The sequence below is a fragment of the Mchenga conophoros genome, linkage group LG23, assembly GCF_057382185.1.
Source record: "Mchenga conophoros isolate Kocher_MC1m ecotype Shallow Benthic linkage group LG23, M_conophoros_male_GT1.1, whole genome shotgun sequence".
In the NCBI taxonomy this organism is placed as follows: Eukaryota; Metazoa; Chordata; class Actinopteri; order Cichliformes; family Cichlidae; genus Mchenga; species Mchenga conophoros.
The window spans coordinates 38,459,657-38,475,870 of NC_140547.1; the positions used below are offsets into that span (position 1 = coordinate 38,459,657).

At 40.0% G+C, this 16,214-nt stretch overlaps 1 pseudogene across 1 annotated transcript; it reads left to right on the forward strand.

The window, feature by feature from the left end:
* Positions 1 to 14,588: 14,588 nt before the first annotated feature.
* LOC146547775 (uncharacterized) lies at positions 14,589 to 15,959 on the forward strand (annotated as a pseudogene). The gene is made up of 2 exons (XR_014890744.1): positions 14,589 to 14,841; positions 15,151 to 15,959. The product of XR_014890744.1 is annotated as an uncharacterized LOC146547775 (transcript).
* Positions 15,960 to 16,214: the final 255 nt, after the last annotated feature.

Below are 16,214 nucleotides of genomic sequence, written 5' to 3' on the forward strand. Positions count from 1 at the left end.
TGTACTCCTGGGTGACATGTGAAGCGGGCAGTGTGAGCCCAATGCAGTACCTGAGACCGAGTGGCCGATGGAACAAAGAGCCGCCCCGCTGGTCCTCCTCCTGGATCTGGTTCAGCCCGCTGAGCCTCACGAATGGCCGACTCGATTTCCCATGTTATTGTACCAACGGCACAAGTCGCTGGCAGGATGGGCTCAGGGTCCTGCCTCTCCTCAGGCACCGAGAACTGCCGTGATAGGGCATCCGGCTTCACATTCCGCGAGCCCGGTCTGTAAGAGATTGAAAAGTTGAAACGGGTGAAAAAAAGAGCCCACCTGGCCTGTCGAGCGTTGAGACGTTTTGCTGTTTGCAGGTAAGCCAGGTTTTTGTGGTCCGTCCATACAATGAATGGCTGAGCCGTGCCCTCCAACCAGTGCCTCCATTCCTCCAAGGCCAGTTTTATAGCCAAGAGCTCCCGGTCTCCCACGTCATAGTTGCGTTCGGCTGGGGAGAGGCGGCGAGAGAAGAAGGCACAGGGCCGTAGCTTACCCTCTCGCTGTTGTGAGAGCACCGCACCGACCCCCGAGTCGGAGGCATCCACCTCCACAATGAATTGGAGTCGCAAGTCAGGCTGAGCCAGGATGGGTGCGGTGGTGAATCGGTCCTTGAGCTGTGTGAAGGCCTTTTGGGCCGCCTGATCCCACTGAAAAGAGAACTTAGGAGAGGTTAAGCGGGTCAAAGGCAGAGCGATTTTACTGAAGTCCCTAATGAACCGGCGATAAAAGTTGGCAAAGCCGAGGAACTGCTGAAGCTGACGGCGATCAGTTGGTTCCAGCCATTCCACAACAGCTTTGATCTTGGCCGGATCCGGTTTGAGGTTACCCTGGTCAATTATGTAACCCAGGAACGCCACTGTTTGAACGTGGAATTCACATTTCTCCCCCTTTACAAAGAGTCTGTTCTCCAGCAGCCGCTGCAGGACCTGTTTTACATGGGTTACATGTTCGGTTTCAGTCTTAGAGAAAATCAGGATGTCGTCCAGATAGACGAAAACGAACCGATCTAGGAAATCACGGAGCACGTCGTTAACCAACGCTTGGAAGATGGCTGGGGCGTTGGTTAGCCCGAAAGGCATCACCAGGTACTCGAAATGACCGAGGTGTGTGTTAAAAGCGGTTTTCCACTCATCGCCGTCTCGGAGTCTGACCAGGTGATATGCATTTCGGAGGTCCAGTTTGCTGAACATGGTGGCCCCGTGAAGGAGTTCGAATGCAGATGAGAGAAGCGGGAGAGGATATTTATTCCTGACTGTAATTTTGTTCAGCCCCCGGTAATCAATGCAAGGACGTAGCGATTTGTCCTTCTTCTCAACAAAGAAAAAACCAGCCCCTACCGGGGACGAGGAAGGGCGTATTATGCCAGCAGCCAAGGATTCTGAGATGTAAGTCTCCATTGCTTCCCGCTCAGGCCGCGAGATGCTGTACAAGCGGCTCGTAGGTAACGGAGCCCCAGGAAGCAATTCAATGGCGCAGTCGTACGGCCGGTGGGGGGGTAACAACCTCGCCCTGTCTTTGCAAAACACCTCGGCCAAGTCGTGATAAACTGGCGGCACAGAGGAGAGGTCCGGTGGTTCCAAAGCCGGGGGCGGTTCGACAGTAGAGGCGAGGGGAGGGGCTGATCTAAGACAGTTCATATGACACTCCTCCCCCCACCCAGACACGCACCCCCTCTTCCAATTTATGCGCGGATTGTGTTGCTGCAACCAGGGGTGGCCCAAAACCAGGGGGGCGTGCGGAGCCTGAAACACAAAAAGGCTGATTGTCTCAGAATGATTGCCAGATAACGTGAGGGTAACCGGCTCCGTAACATGAGTGATGTCTGGTAGGCGCTGCCCCGACAAAGCAGAAACACGAAGGGGGTGTGGCAACGGGTCGGAGACCAAGTTTAAGCGTTTGGCGAGGTGTGAGTCAATGAAGTTTTGTTCGGCGCCAGAGTCTATTAAAGCGGAGAGAGAGTGTGTCATGGTTTGCTTAGTCATCTTGGCTGGCAGCAGAAGACGTGGAGGAGAATCTTGAGAGAGCCCGCCCACCAGTATTCCTGCCTTTACTGGCGGGCGCGCCCTTTTGATCGCAAAATTTTGCTCTAACTCGGGTATGTTCCGTATTACAATAAAGTAGCTACTCTATTCTAAATAAACAAAATAAACAAAGCTCTGAAGTAACTTAATGTGGCTTAATGTTCTATTTACTCAGTGGTTGTGAATTCTGCATTGCACACAGAGGACAGTGGGACGGGAGAATTTGGTCTTCTGCTTTATCGCTTTATCATTGAGCAACCTATACGATCGTATAGGTTGATTATCATGTTTTTTGCATGATAATCTAGGTTTCAATGTTTTTCTATTTAGTGACAGTGTCTTTATTAAGCAAAAAAAAAGTCCAATGCGTAACCCTTGTGGACACTATGGATTCTCAACTCAGCTGTTGCAAATTCTTGTCTGTGCAGACCTGTCAGGAATGTTGGATTGGGACATAGGAGGGTAACTAGTTCTGCTCTTTAAAATTAAAGCAAAAGAGTTGTTTTCACCTCACCAGAAAGAGAAAAAATCTGGTATAAAAATGCACTTCAGCCTATACATCTATTTGATATTTTGTCTCCTTGCTAAGAATGTGGTAAATGTTACTGCTTTGGATGGAATTTCAGCATGAAGGAAATGTCATCTACTAAAGATCTCCATGACAATCTTATCACAGAAAACTTTTCTTTTCACTTTTGATCTCTGGCCATTTCTGACTTAACGCTCATTTGCACAGAAAATATATGGCCTAAGGGGAAATTGCATGACAGGTGCTGTCAATTAAAGTTGATTTGAGATGTATAGATGAGCTGTGCAAGTTATAAATGGGATTCTTAGAACTTGCTTAAGCAAGTTTTTTTTTTCATGCTCAGCATCTTTTACAAATTGAATTCAAACACCCCACTGGGATTTCTTTTAATACTCGAATAAATTTTAACACCAGGTTAAGAAATGAATATCAAGAGATGGAGACATAAAGATGTAGGGGGTAAAAAATTGCTGTCACTAAAGGAATCACATTTGAGTTATAATGTCGAATTTAAAGATTTACATAGGCAAAATGTTTATGCTAATGTTACTCTTTTGAGTCCTATGCTAGAGAGAAATTTGTTCTATTCCCACACTGGATTATAATTCCCCAAATCAAATTCTGGACTCAGGTACAACATCTTGTTTAACCGTATTAAAGGAAATGAAATGATGGCAAAATCAATGAAAAAACATGATTCTCCCAAAGAGGAATGGACTCATTTTTTCCCCTTTCTCTCTGTGATTTAGAATATCAGCTGTAAAGGGTGGCATCAGCCTTATTTCCTCAGGTATATAATTCTCCTACCTCTGTCAAAAGAGTGAACCGCCATCTATTCATCACCAGGTCAATCCATCATTCACAAACTTGTTGTACATATTGTGATAACAGATACTACTTTGGTACTAATTAATAGACTAATTAACAAACACTTGAGTAAAACTAGGACAGCAACCTCCTTGCGTCTAGGAAAAATGGCTGTTTGCCTGCATTGAATCTTTTCGCTTTCGGCAACCTATTAGAAGTAGTTTCAGTGCAGCAACCACTTGCAAATGCACACATGGTAAGATGCAACCTGTCTCCAATTGCAGTGCAACCACTATTAATCACATTCATATAGGTTAGTGAAGATTTGCAAATAACTGCCATGTAATTTAGAAATGCAGACAGATTGATAGCACGTTTCAGTCAAATCCAGTCTGAGTGAGTCTGTGCCAATGAGTGGAACTCATCTGCAATCTTTGCAATAGGGGGCTTGACTCAACTGGTTGAATTTTGGTTATTTTTCTATACAAGGGCAATAGCCTATGTCAGTGGGCCCCAACCCCCGGGCCACGCACTGGTGCCGGTCCATGCGTCGTTTGGTACCGGGCCACGAGAGTTGAGGCTTGGGTGTGAAATTGATGGTTTTCAGGCTTTTAATTGGTTTTTATCATTTTTTTTTTTTATCGTTTTTATTGTTAACTCAGTTTCCCTGGGTCTTTTCCCATGTGTTATGAATAAATCTTCTTTTTTTTTGGTACTGGTTTTATTTTGCTGTATTTATCTGTGACACCTTAAAGGCCCGTCCATGAAAATATTGTCGGACATAAACCGGTCAGTGGTGCAAAAAAGGTTGGGGACCGTTGGCCCATGTCATTTTGCAGCTAAATCGCTGTCCTGCAGCAACTATGTCACTATTTGTGGAGGAATTTCTGTTTCACATCTATGAAGTTACTGTTGTTACTGGAAGAAATTTAATGTTCACATATACGTTATTAATTTTCTTACTGAGTGGGGCTCGTTGTTATGATTACACTGAGCCACTGTTTCTGAGGTAAGTCACTTTCAATCTGTGCACAAAAGTTTAACAAAAAGAGAAAAGAGAGACACAAATTGTAGACATAATTCAGTGGGTTGGGTAAAATTTTGCAACAAAGATGATATGAGTAAAAATGTTTAATTTTTGATAACAGCCACTGTTATCTCTAATGTGACTGTAGCGTATGACTAGAATTTCAGTTAGCAAAACTAGAGCACAAACGTCATGGACTTCTTGTATTTCACAGCAGACCATATTATTATTATACCTCTTATTTTAATGCCCAAATAGGTGAGTTAAAATAAAATTTAAATCAATTTAAACAAATTGAATAAAAAAAACAAAACATGCCTTTTAACTCACCTATTTCACCTTGATTCATATCTTCACTTCCCACAAGGCATATTAGTGTTAGACCAGCTGGTAACACTGATTAGAAACCTAGTATTTAACAAGCCTGAAAGTTAATCATTGGTCAGGGTTATAGTTTGATGATTGCACACTGGCACTGAAATGCCACCAGGCATAATTCCAAAACCACAAAGCCAAAAGAAGAGATGATCGACTGAGAGGAGTACAAGCTGGATCTATTGATCAATCACATCCAGACTGTGCAAATATCACAAAGATCTGTGATATTTTTTGAGTTATCTGCAGACTTAATTTCACGTCCTGACATGATTGAATTCTGACTAAATGCAGCTTGTAGCTGACGTTTTCTTAGATCATTATCTATCAACAGTATTATTGTATTATTATACAGTATTATTATCAACAGTAACAAATGTAAGAAGCACAGTTTCTCAGTTTGACTCTTAGCTCTGGACTCTCAGGGTTTCCAGGTATGGTGCAGGAACAATGACAGCTGCTGTTTAGCTAATCTAAGTGCTTCTACTGCATTTACATGTCCTTGATTATCCCTGTCCACTGTGATGCGTACATCTTGTGATTACTGCACACCCACAGTCTGAGAGATCAGACAGATCTTTAGACTAAATTAGCAGCCCTCACTCTGTGGGAAGAGAGGAAGAGATTCAGCAGGTAACACATCTTAAGAAATAATGAGTAGGTCTTATATATATAAATGTTTTTTATCTTTTATATATATATATATATATATATATATATATATATATATATATATATATAAAATGTGTGCTATTTCATTGACTTTGCTCACTGTAATAAAAGCACGATAACTCATTAAACATTGAGCTTTAATCAGCAGCAGTGCTAAATTTCTCTTAAAAATGAATCTGGTGTAGTTTCATTCAATTATCATAATCATTTGTCAACAGCAGCACATTATTTTCTCCAGCATCCTTGCTTTTGACAATACCTCATTACCCAATTTCACCACCCCACGAACATAGCTGGTGACAGCTTGTAATTATTAATTGTATAAGGTTTTGGTGAAGGTTGGAGTCTGAGCAACTTTAAAAAGCTTACACCGTGTTCAAGGTCAGGACTATTGTTTATTTTACCATTGTGTTTGGAAAAGCTATTACTATTCTAGTTTGTCCAAACCTGAAAGAAAAAAAAAAAAAAAAATTCTTAATTTTCGGCGACATTTTGCTGAAATGGTCCTCAACAGCAGTTGGGAGAAAATGCATAAAAACAGGTGGTGACAGTTGGGGGGTCTTGTCTCTGAACGCGACTGTGAGGCGGTGACACCTGGCTGGCGCGCTTAGCTCAGCATGACCAGCCAGTTCAAAGACCTCCTCCTAGGTAAAGCATCTCATTATGAGGAATGCGGATTATGAGCACAAGAGACCAAGCATTTGCAAAACATACTCAAAAAATATAGTCACAGCTGAAAACGCTCTAAAAGAGTTTAAAAATAATATGAAAACATTGCACTATAACTCAGCATTGAAGTAAGAAACTAAACTCAGCAGTTACACAGACCTTGGTATAAATTGGCAACACAAAATATGTATTCTTCAACCAGTTAATGAGTGGCTGCTGGAGGCTCGTGGCTATTGGTGAGATTGGTTCCAAAGATGGTGCTGAATCAGAAGGTTCCTTGTGATTGCTTTGGTTGCTAGCAGACTGCAGTGGTTATCTCTGATTTCCATGGAAGATGTCGACTTGTCGACAAACATTCAACAACTAACCACTGAGCAGTGATGAAACCTGAACTGGGAACAATGTTACTATCAAAGTAAAAGTTGCCCCTTTTGAAGCACGTTAATTTCAGCACCGAGGCACAATTTTACTTAGATGGTGAACAGCCATCCTTTGCATTTGTGTTACACTTTTTTGTTTAACATTGGCAAGTATGTGCAGACAAGTAGGCGTCATCTATGGAAACTGCAGGCAGGTGTGGCAACCAAAGGAATTGCAAGTAGGCTTTTGGTGAAGCACTGTATACCTCCTTTAATATGGACTTTTCCATAGTAACCAGTGGTTACCAAAAGGTCACCACCTGGACTCTAAGCCTGTGTAACTCGGACAACTGCTAGCAAACACTTGCAGCCAGTTGAGTTAACACTCATTTTTCCTAGCGACCGGTACTGTGGACTAGTCCACAAGGGTTTGAACCAGAGATTATTGTAGGGTATATCTTACAGTATGCAGCACCTTGAGGTGGCTGTTCTTGTGATTGGGCACAATAAAAATAACATTGAATAGAACTGATATCATTTTGCTGTGATGTAACAATGCTAACTACTGCGCCACTGTTTCACCCAAGATTAGAAAGCAAGTTGGATGATGGATGGCACGATCACACAATGCCTTTCCAGAATATGAGTTTGAGTCTTTTGAGACCATTTAGAGGATTTAATTAACTTTAATCACCTGAAGAAGACATTTAAATATGTTCTCACAGACTACCCTGCATATTGACAAACTCTGGCAAGTTGTTGCATGGTTTGGGAGTTGGAAAGATGATTATAGGAGTTGCAAACTATGGTGCTTCCTTCACTATTCTTCCATGCAGTTTTAGTATTGGTATGTAGTGTCCTTTTTCTTCTAAACACATCGCAAATTTGACATAGTGTGGAGCATCCACCTTTTAGGATTACGTATTTAGATCTTATTTTGGTCTCTGCAGGACACCCACTACTGTGTAGACAGAATGTTGATTTGTGATTTGAACACACATTTAGATATGCTTTTGTATTCTGTTACAGGTTTGTACAGTTCCATAATGCTTCTTGAAGGTGCTGTGAAAGTTATTTTGATTAAATCAATACACCAGTGTGTGAATGTGTGTGTGTGAATGGGTGGATGACAGGTTGTGTAAAGCGCTTTGGGGTCCTTAGGGACTAGAAAAGCGCTATACAAATACAGGCCATTTACCATTTACTTCCTTGAGAATTCATGCACCGCTACAGAGGTACTACAAAGTGGTATGCCAATGAAATTGGACAGCAAGCTTAGCAAATTTCAATATTTGTTATGACAGCAGATGGAATGATTGTTCTATTGAATTCTTGCTCAACTTCTGAGAGCAGCATCAGCCACACACAAAACTGTTGTTTTTCTGTCTTTCAAAAGAAGCAGTTTCACAGTGCGCGTTCACACCATTAATAAGCATTTGGATATTTTACTACTGTGTTAATTTGATAGATTTCCTCCGTTATTCATTGGTAGTTAATAACCAATAAATTAGACACAAATGTCTTTTTTTCCTCTTTACTTTTGTCCAACAGCAAATATTTGGACTTTTACAGAACTTTGACACCATGAGAGGAAATGTGGCAAATTAAAAGAATAAGAGATTAAAAAAATGCAATATGGCAGTGGCCTCTGAATTCCACAGCAATATCTCAGCTCACCTGGGACACTGGAGCACACAGATGATCTTACAACTTACCCCCTACACTCAGAAAACTGCTGCCCTGCGCTGCACATGCAGGTCCGATTTCTTGCCAACAATATCACCTCTTTGCGACAATCAGGTTCCACATTAAAGCATAAAAAACAGGTCCAAAAATGCATTTTTGCTAAATTTTGGGAAAACTGCAGTTAATTCTTAAGCACTGCCCCCTGGTGACCACATTGTGCAACTACACCAACCAATAAAATGAACATATTTAAGTGCACATGACATGCAGGTAACAATGTTATGGAGTAATTTAATTTTATTGCTTTTGCTATTCCCTTTGTTGACTTAACATACATACAAACAAAGAACATACACACAAAGAAACCAACATTTTAAGACCTCTTCTTTCACCTTAAACAGATATTTATTTAACTAAAGTTGAAAATATCATTATCAGTTTACCGGACGGTTACATATAAATATATAAGCATAATACATTAAATAATATATGTTCATATCAAGGTTGTTTATATATATAGATTGACTTCTTTGACCAGAAATAAGATTATTTAAATAATTTACATACAATGCCTGATTTCTTTTTTTCATTTTTGTCATACTTGAATGTTTCAGATCATTTAAAAAAAATGAATATTAGACAAAGTTAACCTAAGTACAAGATGCGGTTTTTAAATGATTTCATTTATTAATCAAAAAACCTACATGCCCCTGTGTGGAAAAAGCAACTGCCCCCTAAACCAAATGATTGATTGTGCCACCCTTGACAAGAAAAACTGCAATCAACCATTTATAATAACTGACAATGAGGAATTTTTGTCCACTCTTCTTTGCAGAATTGTTTTCGTTCAGCCACACTGGATGGGTTTTGAACATTAATATTCTTTTTAAGGACTTTCTGCTGTAGGAAGTTTTTCTGGTAGAGAGCAGAATTCAGTTCCATCACTTACAGCAAGTCTTCTGTATAGCAGCAAAGTAGCCCCAGACATCACACTACCTCCACCTTGTTTGACTGTTGGTATGATGTTTTTTTTGTTTTGTTTGTTTTTTAAAGAAATGCTGTGTTAGTTTACCACAGATGTCACAGGCCACGGAATATTTTACTAAAAGTCCTTGGGGATCATCAAGAAAATTTTTTTGTAAATGTGAAACAAGCCTTTGTATTCTTTTTATTCCTTTAACTCTCTCATAGATGCCATTTTTGCCCGCTCACTGAATCACTAACTCTGACCTTAATTGAGGCAGGTGAGGTTCTTTTGCGATTAGTTGTTGATGACAGCTTGGAGTCATTTTGTCGCGAAGCTTTAGAAATGGCCTTATAACCAGGCTAATAGACACCAATGATATAGCTTTCTCAGTCAGACTGGTTCTATTTAAGTGTTTCCTTGATTAATCAGGTGAAATGGAACTCAGCTTTCCGAATAATGGGGTTAATTACAGTTAATTCACAATTTAGCTTTTTCGCAGAAGGCCAGGTTTATTAACATTTGCTTGCTGATCTGAAACATAAGTAACTAATATAAAAGGAATATTTATACATATACTCTTTTCACAGCACTATATACTTTTTTTTTCATAATTTTTAGCGGCATGACACAAATCTTTTATTTGACATGCAAAACTGCTGATTGTAGTTGCGTAGAAAATGGCAAAAAATACTTTTCTCTATAACAAAGCGCAAAAGTTTAGTGAGTGAATGATGGTAATTCTTTTCAATCACAGTACAAACACAAACCCTTTTATGCACTGCTGTAAGTTTACATTTCATGAATGCAAATGACAGTATTAGTACTGCTCAAGTTATTCTTTATGCAAATACTTGAATTGATGGAATTCCTTAAAGCTCGCCTACAGTGAGCTGAAAGACAATAAGGGTTGACCTTTCAGTCAAAACTACTACTGTTCCTCCTCTCTGCTTATTCCATTTTATAGATTGAGACTGTGTAATCAGCCCAGAACAGCCCGTTGCTGATCCTTTGTCATTATGGATGCTGCTTACATTTTCAATGGGCTGTCTACAAGCTCAGTGAAGTACAAAATAATTACCAGCACAAGTAATGTGCCACCTCTCTGTGTTGGGCGCTCCACATGGACTTGCGCGGGTAATTAAATCTGCAAGTTCGAGATAAGAGAAAATAGACAAAAGACACTCAAACACATGGACAACAAAATTATGGGGGACAAATTATATTAAACAATATATGTTGTAGTTGGAACTAATCTGTGTAAATTGTCACACCTTTCACTGCCCTGGTGAATACTCAAAGCCGAGTGTGAATGGGAATTTATGCTTGGGCAGCTCAAACACAGAAAACTAAAACTACATAAAAAAAGATCATTTAATGCACTTTAATGAATAAACTATCTACAGACTAACCAGTAATTTGTTGAAAGGTCCAACTTGGAAAGTCTGCTGTTGCATCTTTGATGGAAAAGTTGAAAGGTTGCACACATTCAGGCATAATGTAGAGGAGTTCATATCTCAAACAGCTTGTTCACCCCCCAAAACATCTTTTTGCAAAATAGCATGCATACCGTCTGGGAGAATCACCTACTCTTCATTCTTCATCAATGCTGACTTTTAGTATACACTATACATATATATTGCAACTCGGTAGCATTTTTTCTTAGTTTTTCTCTCTGCCGGTTTAATGGGTTTATCTTTTAAACTATATGTCCTGTAGTAGTAAAACACAGGACTGACTTATTCCATATTAAATCAGTCAAATCTGAGAGGTATACACCCAAGTGCCTTTGAATCAGCTGATTTGTATATATAACTTTAGTGTTCTTAATGAAGCCATGGAGAATTTTACCTTTCCCTTAAAGTTTGTGAGCCATTATAACTTAAGTACAAGCACTACAGAAAATTTAGAGAACTGTAAAATATATTGATGCTCTTTTTAAAACCACATCCTAATCAATTCTATACCTCCAGTATGCATCACAATCTAAATGCAATAACAAACTTGTTAAGCTTTTTTTTTCTTTCTTCTTTCCAATCACCAGATTTGAGCATTAATATCTTGGGGTACATCATACTTTCAGTAGCTGAAGTCCACCATTTTACTGTCATTGACAGGGTGGATCAGGGGTGGGGAACTCCAGGCCTGAAGGGCCGGTGTCCTGTAGGTTTTAGATATCACCCTGGGTCAACACACCTCAGTCAAAATGACTAGTTCATTGCCAGGCCACTGGAGAACTTTAAGACATGTTGAGGAGGTAATTAAGCCATTTGAATCAGCTGTGTTGGATCAAGGACACATTGGACACAATGCAGTGCATTTGTAGAAAAATGCACTGCATTGTTACTAAAGCCAATAATCGTGCAGCGCTAATCAATTGATGAAACAGATGTTGCTAGCATCATCATTAGACCGAATAACCTACATTTTAAAGGCTAAACAGCAGACCTTTGAGAACATATGGACACCCTTCATCACTTTTGTCAAGAATTTGGATATAATAAGTTGAGGGAGCGGTGAAGCTATAGCTTCAAAAGCTTCCTTTCTACCCTCATTTTAATACTTTGCTCATAGTTCAAATCATTCAAATTCTGCTTCAATGGTGTTCCGTTCTTCTGCTGACAGCCCATTTATCAGATTGTGAACAACAATGATAATGTGTAACCTTGGCATGCAACACCTGCCTGTTCTACAGGCAGAGAAAATTATTGAGCACATCCATTGGATGGATAGAACCACTAATCCCTACACAAGTGTTTTCACAGGCTATGCTGTAAATCCATAGATGTCGACTTTGCTATGACTTCACCAGGTCAGCAACCCCCTGGTAACTTCTGGTTGCTATGCAAAAATGTATTCTCTGACTTGTTGGAGTGGCTTCTGGAGGTTGCTGGCTGTCTTTGTCTTGAGTATTTTCTCATCACCTTCTGAGGGAGACTTTATCATTGTAACATGCTGATGCAGATATCTACCCGGCACCAGGCCATGAATGACCAGAGAGTGTAGAGCTGTTGAGACCTGGCTTGTATGGCCTTGTTGTTATGCCAAATAAAGGCCTAGTGCTCCACCTACCTGACTAGCCTTCGGTTAACTTCCAGGCTGCACACTCGCTAGACCTGCTAGCCCCTCCTCCCTCACCAGACCACCTTTCAAAATATAAAGCTGCAGAAAAGTCAGCATCTTTTCAGTGCAAAATACCACCAACTTTTGCAACCTGCTTGTGACCAAAACAATCACTAAGAGATTTTACTTTAGCGAGTACCAACTACTTTTGCCAAATGGTTTCAGAATGCACACTTTTCCCTAGTGATCAATGGTTGTCAAACGGTCACTAACTGGTCTTTATGACCTCATGAATGGTGCTTTAGCAATTTCTCAGCAACTCTAAGCAACCACCAGTAGTCAATTGCAAATTTCTCAGAGAATACGCATTTTTTATTTTTCCATTGTGACACTTGGTTGCCAGATGGCCGCCAGCAGGTCTGTTGGCCTGTGTGACCGAGGCCTTAGATGCTTTGATATACATTTTCCACCCGCAAGTACTAAAAGCACTCCTTTAGAAAACAATATGGACTTTCAATCCCATCAATGAAATCATGCAGGGTTAACTTTTAATGCCTTTGTTTTACTTAGTCCTCCCCCAGAAGGAAGGGGGGAAAAAACAACTTTTAATGCCTTAAACCTTTGCAGAGTACTTTTTTTTTTAACTGATTATAGGAGACAGATGGGGTTGGGTCTTTTAAAAGGGTGTTTGCTTGAAACAGAGAAGCAATGGTACAATATAATGAAATCATGCTGTATATAAAACATTAAAAATGCCAATGGGTCTGAAACGTAAAGCCAAAGATGAAAAGCTTTGAAGCTGCATTGTTTCCACTGAATAAGCAGTTGGCGACTCCTGGTTGCAAAAAGTCAGACAGTATAAAAGTCTGGAAAATGATCTTTAATCTCACTTGATATATAGCTCTCAGCTATATAGTGCTCTCAGCTGTTAGCTGTTATCTTAATATATTTCAACACAGCCTTAATTTTGTAAATTCTTGCTCCCCATCAGGTGGAGACTTCCTGTGGTGCTATGAAGCTTCCCTCTCACTATTCTGGGAATCTCCTGCATTCATAGATGCACAAACCAAAGCATCTCACAGAGCATGGAGCAGTTGTCATTTTGTACATTGTGATTGACAATTATGTACTCTATGCTGTAGCCTTTGTTTTTGGGTGACATTCATCCTTCACTTTTCACATTTGGTTTTAAATCCGTCTACAACCTGAAGGTTCAAGAAGATGTTTATTGTCATATGTAGAGTAAAAAAAAGTGCATCAGTTTAGACAATACAATGACATCCAAATTGGGACTTCACTAACCAGCTGCTGATGTTGGCCTTCTACAATTAAGTCATTAGTTTAAATTAGTTTGCTTCTTATTAGAATAAAAATGGCTTTACAAGCTTCTGTCTATGTGAAGGCATTCATTGACTTAACCTGAAGCTAACTAACCTCACCGATTCAGAATCAGACATTTCTTCAAATATCCTCACTCTCAAGATCTAAATCTCAAATTAATCTCCCCAAAATTTAATGAATATACAAACAAACACACACAGACGAACACATAATCTACACAGGTGTGTGTGCAGTGGTCTCATGGCAGATAAATTATCGATTACAGCTCTGGCTGGCCGTCATTTTGAAGAGTTCAGAAAAGAGGCGATACTGTTCCTACCCGCACAAATGTGCACACACACATGTCACATATATACTTTGAGATTAAGAATTATGAGACACTCCCCAGCAGAACCATATTTCCATAAACAGAAGGCAAATTAAAATTTCATAGAGTTTTTCCTGAATTACTGCTCATAAACCACTCCACCCTTACTCTGTAAAGAGGCACTCTCGGTAATAGCACAGGGGTAAATGATTGTGAATTAGGCTTTACTTGATAGTCACTCATCAGCTTGGTGTCAAGTTGAGCCAGTTCACCACCCAGACTCTTCTACTATGAAGCCATGCTGTTGTAATAGATGCAGTTTGAGTTTAGCATTGTGTTGCTGGAATACAACTTCTTCTTTGCATGCCGGAGCTTTAACCCCAAATTTGTGGATGGCACAGTGAACTCAGAGACAGTGATTTCCATTTCTGGAGGTGTTCCATGCACAATGCATTGATTTCCATGACAGAAACATGCCTGTTTTCAATTAAGTGCCGGGTGATGGTCTGAAGGTCGCAAACATGCAATATTGATTTTCAGCCTTTACTTTTTTTTTTTAAATGCCTGAGATCACATTGCTTGCTAGCCTTAGTTCACTGTACAAAAAGATCAGATTTCTATGAAAGAGTCAGTGGCACCTTTAAACCAAGATGAACCTTGAAATGAAAACAGTGTCAGATGACTCTGTAGCTGTCTGCTCAAAACAGAAATTTGTTATAGCTTTTAACCCTCTGATGCATAGTGGTCACTGGAGTGGACAGCTACTAAAACGTACATATCTCTTTAATGCATTGGTTTCTATGGTGGAACTGCATATTAGCCTCTAGAGTGCTCTCTGCTGCCATGCTCCATTGAGGTCAATTCAGTGTTCAGTTAGTGCAACTGCAAGTAAATTTCCTCTGAATCAAAGATGGCAGACAAACTGTCACCCCTGCCGACCACTGCTGGCATATCCTGTCAATCCTTCTATGCTAAAAGAGCCCAACAGGTAAAAAAAAATATGATGATATGCAGTAACATCTAGGGAAGGATATTATCTGTTTGGAATAAGAAATTGTTATGTCTAATATGTAGAAAACTACAATTAACCATGTGTCCACTGTAGTGGACATCATGCATTACCCACTATATTTTTTTAACATAAGTCATAAATTGTCTCACTGTTTTTTGGGACTGTTTTGGTTATAATTAAGCATATAATTGTTACATTTATAAGCTACTCATTTAAAATATATATTTCTGTGCAGATCAGCTGTAGTTTGAGTTACTATAATAATTATTTTATCATATTTTGTAGACTTCAAATGCAGCAAAGAATAAGGCAGCGTACAGAATAGTCCAGGAAATTCCATCCAGCTCCAGTGATGATGATTTCATTGATGAGTGCAGTGATGAGGAGTTCAGTGATAAGTCCAGTGATGATGAGAGTGGCTGCCAGAGCAGAACAGAGACATAGGAACTACGGATGATGAAGACACAGACAGTCAGGATGCAGAAAGTGAGAACGATGAGGGGCAGGATGAAGAGGAAGGTCAGTATGATCAGGGAGCTGTGGGAGATGGGTACATGGCACCTGACCATACTCAAGCCCGCAAAAATATTTGGAAAGTCCAAGACAATGACTTGGTTGGAGACTTGCCTCCTTTTCTAGGAGAGTGGAAATTGAATGTGGAGGGGAAGGATCCCATAGATTTCTTCAGACATCTGTTTCCAGCAGATCTAATTGATAATATAACATACAACACCAACTTGTATGGGAAAGAACTGTCAGTAACAAGAGAAGAGATTCTCCCTCCAGCAATGCAAAAGAGGAAGACCCAGTGGGACCCCACAACCCGTGAAGTGGAGAGCAGTCACCAAAGTAGCCTGTGAGGTCAGGTTTGCCACAGGATATCACTGGCCCCAACTGACCGAGGTGAAAAATGCAAACAGGTGCCATGATGTTGTGTGCACACGGAAGACCAAATACATCTGCATGCAATGCTGTGTGCCATTGTGCCCTGGATGCGTTGCAAACTTTCGCACAGCCTAGGTGTGATGAACATAGAACTGTTTGGAGATGCAGAGACTAAGATGTCAGTTTGTGTTTTCTTCTAGCATGCTACTAAGGGCTTGGTAATACTGTCCTGCATCGTTATAGAACTGTGTAGACTCAAAAATGTTTCTCTTGTTGGAGATAGTTTGCCATATTCAGGTGTAGGATTCATAGCTAGGACTGTTGATTGGTTTTGTTATTTACGTCTAAACATTGGGGCCTTATGAGTTGAAAGTTCCAAAAAAATTGCTGAGATGTTTTTCAAAGGATACAAGCAAACAAGTGTTTGTATATTTACAATAGAACACAAGGTAATTAATTTTTAC